Raw genomic sequence first — 9,064 nt, 5'->3', positions numbered from 1 at the left:
CAAAGCTGCCAGTGAGAGAAGAAATAACCATTGCTCCTCTGTACCCTTGCAAAGTGACCCTCAGTGCTGTGGTGGTCTCCAAGGGACTGATGCTAAGAGGGTAGCCTGCTGGCATAAAATTTGTCTTGGAAAGAGAGCTTCTGAAAAAAAGGATAAACCTGCAGCTCCAGAGGGTGATTCTCCAAAAACCTAATACTGTCTGCACAGGACCACAGAGTCATAGAAAACATCTGCCTGGAGGAGACCTTGAAGATCATTCAGGCCAACCCTTAACCCAACACTGAAAGGTCAACACTAAACCATCTCCCTAAGTGCCAGGTCAACACACTGCTTAAACACCTGCAGGGATGGTGGCTCCACCTCTGCCCTGGGCAGACCATTCCACTGATTGATAAGCCTCTCTGTGAAGAAATATTTAGAGTCATGGAATCAGTCAGGGTTGGAATGGACCACAAGGATCATCTAATTCCAACCCCCCTAGCATAGGCAGGGACACCCTACCCTAGAGCGAGATGGTCAGAGCCTCATCCAGCCTGGCCTTAAACACCTCCAGGGATGGGGCTTCAACCCCCTCCCTGGGCAACCCATTCCAGGCTCTCACCACTCTCATGCTGAAAAACTTCCTCCTCACATCCAGTCTGAATCACCCCACCTCCAGCTTTGCTCCATTCCCCTAAGTCCTGTCACTCCCTAAGAGCCTAAAAAGTCCTTCCCCAGCTTTTTTGCAGGCCCCCTTCAGATCCTGGAAGGCCACAATAAGGTCACCTCGGAGCCTCCTCTCCTCCAGACTGAACAGCCCCAACTCTTTCATTCTGTTCTCATAGGAGAGCTGCTCCAGCCCTCTGATCATCCCAGTGGCCTTTCTCTGAATGTGCTCCAGCACATCCACATCCTTCTTGTAATGGAGGCTTCAGAACTGGATGCAGTACTCCAGGTGGGGTCTCATCAGAGCAGAGGGGGAGAATCACCTCCCTCACCCTGCTGGACACACTTCTGATGCAGCCCAGGAGCTGGTTGGCTCTCCAGGCTGCAAGCGCACATTGCTGGCTCATGTTGAGCTTCTTGTCCAGCAGCAGCCCCAAGTCCTTCTCCTCAGGGCTGCTCTCCAGCCACTCACTGCCCAGCCTGTATTTGTGCTTGGGATTGCCCCGACCCAGATGCAGGACCCTGCACTTGGTCTTGTTGAACCTCATGAGGTTGGCTTGTGCCCACCTCTCCAGCGTGCCCAGGTCCCTCTGGATGGCATCCGTGCCCTCCAGCCTGTCTGCTGCACCACACAGCTTGGTGTCATCAGCAAACTTGCTGAGGCTGCACTCAGTGCCTCTGTCCATGGCACCGACAAAGATGTTGAACAAGACTGGTCCCAGGGCTGATCCCTGAGGGACTCCACTTGTCACTGGCCTCCATTTGGACATGGACCCACTGACAGCCACTCTTTGGGTGCGGCCATCAAGGCAGTTCTTTATCCATCTCGTGGTCCACCCATCAAACCCATGTGTCACCAGCTTGGAGACCAGGATGTGGTGTGGGACAGTGTCAAAGGCCTCGCTCAGGTCCAGCTAAATGCCATCAGTTGCTTGCCCCTCATCTATTAATGTTGTGACCTGTTCATAGAAGGCCACCAGGTTTGTCAGGCAGGATTTGCCCTTGGTGCAGCCATGCTGATTGTAGCCAATCACCTCTTCACTATTCTTCTGTCTCAGTAGTGCCTCCAGGAGGATCTGCTCCATGATCTTACTGGGCACAGAGGTGAGACTGCCTGGCCTGGAGTTCCCTGGCTCATCCTTCCTCCCCTTTCTGAAAATGGGGGTTATGTTTCCCCTTTTCCAGTCAGTGGAGACTTCACCAGACTGCCATGACTTTTGGAATATAGTAGAGAGGGGTTTAGCAACCTCATCTGCCAGCTCCATCAGCACCCATGGGTGTATCCCATCAGGTCCCATGGACTTGAACATTTTCCTCACATCCATCCTGAACATCCACTGGTTCAGCTTGTAACCATTCTCTAGTCATAGAATCAACCAGGTTGGAAGATACCTCCAAGGTCATCCAGTTCAACCTAGCACCCAGCCCTAGCCAGTCAACTAGACCATGGCACTAAGTGCCTCATCCAGGCTTTTCTTGAACACCTCCAGGGACGGTGACTCCACCACCTCCCTGGGCAGCCCATTCCAATGCCAATCACTCTCTCTGGCAAGAACTTCCTCTTAACTGCCGCAATGAAGAGATGGGAATGCAGCTTGATGCAAGCTAAGTTCCAACTTTATTAGGCAACATACAGGACTTATATACTTTGTCAGAAGGCATCAGAAGGCTTAACATTTTTACATATTGATTAGTTATTTTATCACATGCAAAACAGTCTTTTCTTCCAATCTAAATTCTTGTCTGCCACATCTGGTTCCCGAGGAGCAGCAGTCTTTAGCATATTCATCAGATAAGGACAGGCATATTCATCAGGTCAGATCACTCTGACTCAGATAGTTTGTCCAAGGCTTGTGTTGACATTGACCCTGTTTGACCATTGTTCTTCATTAACGACCTGTGATCCTACACCTAACATCCAGCCTATACTTCCCCAGGCACAACTTGAGACTGTGTTCCCTTGTTCTCTTGCTGGTTGCCTGGCAGAAGAGACCAACCCCACCTGGCTACAACCTCCCTTCAGGTAGTTGTAGACAGCAATGAAGTCCCCCCGAGCCTCCTCTTCTCCAGGCTAAACAACCCCAGCTCTCTCAGCCTGTCTCCATAGGGTTTGTGTTCCAGGCCTTTCACGGGTCCTGTTGCTCATCATCATGGAGAAGAGGTTGGTTCCTTCCTCACTCCAACCTCCATTGTGATGGTTTGGGCTCATACCCGCCCCCCCCCCACACTTTGTATTTGCCCCAGCTAACTCAGACGGACCCTGGGAATATAAATGAAGCTATTTATTTACAGCTAGCAGAATTTACAAGCAGCTATTTACAATATATACAGTTATATACAATTATATACAGAAATATACAAAGGATAAACAATACAGAAGCACAACTCCCCTCCCAGAAACCTGAGTCCCCAGGAGGGGCTCTCAAACCACCCCAACACCTCCCCCCGGCCCTCTCAACCTTACCCCAGTTCTCAGAAAGAAGAGAGGTGCAGCCAAGAGGTTAGGGAGCAAGGTTAGTAGGAGCAAGGTTAATGAGATGTGACCAGGTCTGAAGGCAAAGGCAGAAGAGAAAGACAAAATGGAGAAATGTTTACTTCTTCCCAGAGCTCTCAGCGAGACTGTGAGAGAAGTTGACATCAATTGTTTTCATTTCACTGCCTGTTATCAAGTTCTTTTACCAAAACATTCCAGCTTGCTTCTAACTAGCACATCCATTCTGGTAGTTGTAGAGAGCAATGAGGTCTGCACTCAGCCTCCTCTTTTGCAAACTGAACAACCCCAGCTCCCTCAGGTGCTCCTCATAGGCCATGTGCTCCAGACTTATCACCAGCCTCACTGCCCTTCTCTGTACACACTCCAGTATCTCAACATTCTTCCTATAATGAGAGGCCCAGAACTGAACACAGTACTCGAGGTGTAGCCTCATCAATGCTGAGCACAGAAAGATGATCACCTCCCTGTTCCTGCAGGCCACAGTGTTTCTCATACAAGCCAGGAGGCCATTGGCTTTCTTGGCCACCTGGGCACACTGCTGACTCATTTCAGTTGACTATCAACCAATACCTCCAAATCACTTGGACATCTTCCAAATACATGCATGTCTGCTCTAGACCTAATCCACATCTTCTGTTCATACAGCCTTTGTTGCTGTGTTCCTCCTGCACAGAGCCCATGTTCCACCTGTCACCCCACAGGATGATGATAGCTGTCCCTGGCCCATGTCTCATCTGAGCTGCCCTGTGTCAGGACTCTCCACATCACTGCAGTGCTCCTCAGAGGCCCATGAGTTGCAGCTCTCATAAGTTAACCTAGGAGCAACAAAGAGGTTCATAACTTATCACAGATAAGGGAACGGGTAAGCAAAGAGATGCGTAGGCAGGATAGCTGCAGAAATGCTACTCCTGTAGGAACCAGGGAACTCTTACTTGAGAGAGGTTAAAGCTTTCCTGAAGTACCCAAGAAACATAAAATATTGCTGTCAACTCTTTATCAATCATATACTTTTCAAATCTTTTCCAAAAATAGGCTAAAGTTTTTTTTTCCCTAGCAGTGACTATCATCTGCCAAGTCATAACTTAATTCATGAGCCATTCCAACAGTCTTAAAGAGTTATTTTTTAAAGCAAAAGCTAAAATCTTTCCCATGCTTGTCATTACAATAGCAACAGTACAGATACATTCACAGAGTCTCAGCTTGAACAAACAACGCAACAGCTAATAACGTGTGCTCATGACCATGTAAAACCAGAACATAACAGAAATCCAAGAGGCAGTCTTACTGCATCAATCAAACGGTACTACTAGTGATCCTCTTTTCCCTGGAGGGCCTGACACATCAGATTTGAAAAACCTGCTGAAAAGATCACAGGGATAAATGTGGAAATATATTTAAACCGTGAGAAAAACATTAATTTAAATTATGATAATATGACCTATTAAAGAAAGAAATTAAAATCTCCCAACTGATTATGTCAGAAGAAATTTAGTTCTGAAAAACTGTGCCTCAGTTTTGAAGAGATGGAGAGAATATGCACGTTTCATATTCTGGCTATTTACAGAAGCAATCTAGTCGCCTTCAACCTTCTCCAATTTTCAGATCCCTAAAATCTACTGCAGAAGATCTCAGTAAAGAAAGCCTAAGACTACTAACCAGGCAATGTGTCACAAATAGTCCGTGGAAATTCAGCGTCCAAAGGGCAGCAGTCACACTTTGCTGAGGACAGATACTGCTTTCCTAGTGAACTGATAGGTAGGCAGCTTGATGTCAGTTTTTGACACACCTGAAATGTGGCTTGCAAGGCACATGGGCCTGCAGGTCCTGGTGAGCCTGTGGGTGGAATGAAAATCTCATCTGTGCTCAACAGCAGATGTGATTAAAAGAATGTTTCACCTGTACAAATTGCTTAATAGCAGGATAAGAATCACAGAATCAACCAGGTTGGAAGAGACCTCCAACATCGTCCAGTACAACCTATTACACAGCCCTAGCCAGTCAACTAGACCACGGCACTAAGTGCCTCATCCAGTCTTTTCTTGAACACCTCCAGGGACGGTGCCTCCACCACCTCCCTGGGCAGTGACACATGAGCTGCAAGAAAACTTCTGCTTCTTAGGAAAAGGGCAAATGCAGTAAAAGGTAACAGTGTGTCTCTGTTCTAATTTAAATTCCCAGAGACTCGCCTATATTTGATAGAACCAATTTATAGAGTGCCCTTCCCTCTTCCCCCTTCTTTCCCAAAAGAAAGTAATTAGATGTAGAGGGAGGAAGAGTAAGCACAACCAAATAAATAATCTCACTTCCATTTGGAAGTTAAAGGAAGAAAAGTTTAACAATAAATTAAAAAGGGTATCTGAGGAAGGGAAAACAAGATACAAAAATGTGTAAATACAACCAGATTTTTGATGGGAGAGAGGGCAAGAGGGTGAGAATAGGAAGAAGGGGGAGTTGGCTAACCATCACCTGTTAGTGTTCAGACCCACCCCTGGGGAGGGGTCAAGACCACCTAGGGTCAGGTTCAAGGTCACTCCCCCTGGAGGGTACACAGTGAGACCTGATTATGATAGAGCAGGACTGAACTGTAGAAGTTCAGTTTCCCTGCATTTTTTTGGTCTGCTGCTGACAGTTTGGCCCAACATCAGCACCTGCTCTTGCCCTATCTCCTTATGGTAATGGATAGAGCAAGGAGAGCAGAGCCATTAGCCCCAGATAGTTTCTTAATCTCACCTGAGCAATTAGTTCTACTTCATACATGCAGTTAAATATTTGTTTTCCTCCCTGGCACAAGTCAGAAGAGGCGAGGGAGAGATAAGGATCTGTCACTAGAGAATTTGCAGCTTAAGTCCTTCTTTAACCCATCAACACCACTCTAAGACATGTAGTCAGTTCGGCTCTTCTTCTTCCAAACTTTTGCCTTTCTCCTTTTACACAAAATCTAAGTTTTGTTCAGTTATGGAATTTGTACAACTTCCTCAACCATGATTCTCACAAATTTTACATCCTGTAAAAAAGGTCATCCAAATATTCTGCTGCAGGGAGCAGGATAATCAAAGTGACATCTTCACCGCTGTTCTCATCCCTGATACTCACATTCCCTTTTTGGGATCACCTTATGCATTTACAGCAACACAGCACTGCTGAGGACAGGGCATGTGGCATTCACCATGGGGGCAGAACATCATGCCAACTACTCTTCTTCTGTCTTTCACAAAGTACAGGTGGAAAACAGAAAGAATTACCATTCTCCCATCTCCTCTCTCACATCTTCCTGAAATTGATTATTATTGTATTTTTTAATGTTATATGATTCTCTAAGAACTAGGAGGACAGCCCTAGAAGGTTACACAGACATTATACAAATAACAAATAAAATATCAAGCACTAACTCGAACTAGTGAAAGCTGCCCCAACCTTGACCTTTATTTGACTAATTAAGTGCACGAGGCATGGTCCTGCTGCATTGTTTATTTCCAGTGCGCTGATATTGGCTGTGTCCTGTGTGCTGCAGAATGAAAGGAACACATCCACTGGCGTATGATGAGAAATCACAGGAGTAGGCCTGCACCACAGAAAGGAAAAAGGTTATGGGAAGAATTAGATCAGCATGACTCATCCAGAACGTTAAGTTTGAAGAATGGTAACAATACCATTGTGGTATCAAGCTGGCTGTTACAGTTAAGATTGCACTTGGAATTTCCATTATAAATCCTATTTTCAAGAGTTTATAACTTGGCTGTAGTATAAATTCAATCACAGCTGAAACTCAACATACAGAGTCTCACCATTGGAAGCAAAAGGTTTCCAATGAAAAATCTTTTTGCTTGTTTGAGGTTGAAGGGATGAAAAGAACAGTGGAATCATCAAGGTAGGATTGACAGTTTTCTACCCTCTTGTAAATTACAAATGACCTGTGTATTTAGAGTCAGGATTTCATATGTCATTAATCCAGAATGGAGAATGCTATCTCTAGGTCTATGGAGCAAACCTCATTAAAAATTCTTGATCTGTTGCCCAGAAAGAGCAACTTTTCTGAACTTTCAGTGTAAGCTTTAACATTCAGAGGACAAAATTACAGCACTGGGATAAAATGCAGAGTTTCCATCCATTTCTGAGCAACTGATGACACCACATTTCAAGCATGGGGTTATTTTCAAGCACATTCTGCAAAGCTGTTACCAAGGGGGATTCCCAGTACCTACACCTATTTGGTGGAGGGGAGAAATTAATTGGGGCGATATAATTTTTATATAAATTCAATTAAATTCAATATTAAAGCTTTTACTCACAACTCTTTATCAATTATTAATCACCCTCTGGGGCTATGTCACAGCCTGTGCCTAGTGTCCAGTTCTCCAGGGTCTCTGCCTGTGGACTTGGAGGCTGGAATCTTCCTGGCTTGAGGGGAAATAGGTGAATCCTCCTGGTTTGTGGGGAAATAGGTTTTCTCTAACCTTTGTTCTCCTGGCGAGGGACAATCTCTGCCTTTGATGATACTGGCTTCTTCTGGATTCTGTGTCCAGGACTTAACAGCTGGCAGGATTTCAGGTGTAGCAGGAGGAGAATATTGTGCTGTCTCTGGCATGGTTGTCATGGCTAGCAGGCCATGTGTGTGTGCAGACAATCCAGAATCTGCTTCCTGGTTATCTCAGCGGCAGCAGCACTTATCAGGCAATGATAGGCAAAGTGTGCGCAGCTGCTGGGAGTCTGAGCTCCATAATTTCTGTGATAATTACTGAAACCCATACTTTATTTAACAATTTCTGAGCCACAGTTTGTATAGCCTTCTTTTCTGCCAGAAGACTGCGGGATTGTTTAACCTGCAGAAGAGGAGGCTCAGGGCAGGGCTCATTGCTGCCTGCAGCTCCGTGCAAGGAGGCTGTAGCCAGTTAGGGTTGGACTCTGCTGCCAGGCAAGCAGCAACAGAACAAGGGGACACAGCCTCAAGCTGTGCCAGGTGAGGTCTGGGCTAGATGTTAGAAGGAAGTTGTTGGCAGAGAGAGTGATTGACATTGGAATGGGCTGCCCAGGGAGGTGGAGTCTCTGTGGCTGGAGGTGTTGAAGCCAAGCCTGGCTGGGGCACTTAGTGCCACAGTGTGGCTGATTGGGCAAGGCTGAGTGCTAGGTTGGGCTGGCTGAGCTTGGAGGTCTCTTCCAACCTGGCTGATTCTGTGAGTCTGTGAACAAAGCCAGTTCTAGCTTCATTACAAAACAAAACAGAATTTTAGCTACTCTGACACAAAGGAGTGCCAATGAGATTGGAGTTTTGTTCCACTTATCTCATCAGGGACTCTCAGACATTCCCTCCATGCTCATTCAATGCTTCGCAAAATGCTTCACAGATTCAGTCCTGCCCTTTCTAAGGTGTGACAAGAGAGCAGAAGGCAGCAGCTAAACACAGAGGAGCTCAGCCAGCACCCGTGGCTGATGTTAGAGCAATCATTGAGCCTAGCCCTACATAGCCGGGGGGCCACCAGGCCCCCCGGCCTTTGATCACCTCCACCATTCACCCAGTGTGCACGCACCAAGGTAGGAGACTCACCAGTGGTGACTGGAGGAGGATCCTCTGCCCAGTTGGGCAAGCTTAGGGCTACTGCCCCTTCTGAGGCTGATTATAAAGGGGAGCAAGCAGGGAGGGCAAAGTGGTCACACCTGTGGTGGGAGGAGACTGCAACAGCACCCAGGTGCTGTGGGTTTGGGGGATAAAAGGGGGAAAATGTGGGGCGGGAAAAGAGCAAAGCTTATATTATTCACTGAAAGAGTGGCTGGCATTGGAATGGGCTGCCCAGGGAGGTGGTGGAGTCACCACCCCTGGAGGTGTTTAAGAGGAGAGTGGATGAGGCACGTAGTGCTATGTGTTAGCTAATTAGAAGGGTTTGGTGGTAGGTTGGACTCGATGATCCTAGCGGTCTTTTCCAACCTGGT

General features: G+C 46.7%; 1 long non-coding RNA gene across 2 annotated transcripts; it reads right to left on the bottom strand.

Annotated features, from left to right (window-relative positions):
- Positions 1-4,240: 4,240 nt before the first annotated feature.
- Positions 4,241-8,727, bottom strand: LOC135173697 (uncharacterized). Of its 2 annotated transcripts, none has more exons than XR_010301401.1 (4): positions 8,682-8,727; positions 6,554-6,701; positions 4,796-4,972; positions 4,241-4,498 (listed from the first exon to the last, which is right to left on the bottom strand). It is a non-coding gene; the product is annotated as an uncharacterized LOC135173697 (long non-coding RNA). The 2 variants fall into 2 exon arrangements; XR_010301402.1 differs by having other exon boundaries at positions 6,560-6,701.
- Positions 8,728-9,064: the final 337 nt, after the last annotated feature.

Source organism: Pogoniulus pusillus, chromosome 3, assembly GCF_015220805.1.
Source record: "Pogoniulus pusillus isolate bPogPus1 chromosome 3, bPogPus1.pri, whole genome shotgun sequence".
Classification (NCBI taxonomy): Eukaryota; Metazoa; Chordata; class Aves; order Piciformes; family Lybiidae; genus Pogoniulus; species Pogoniulus pusillus.
The sequence above is the reverse complement of the archived record's forward strand: the minus strand, read 5'-3'. Positions and strand labels throughout refer to the sequence as shown.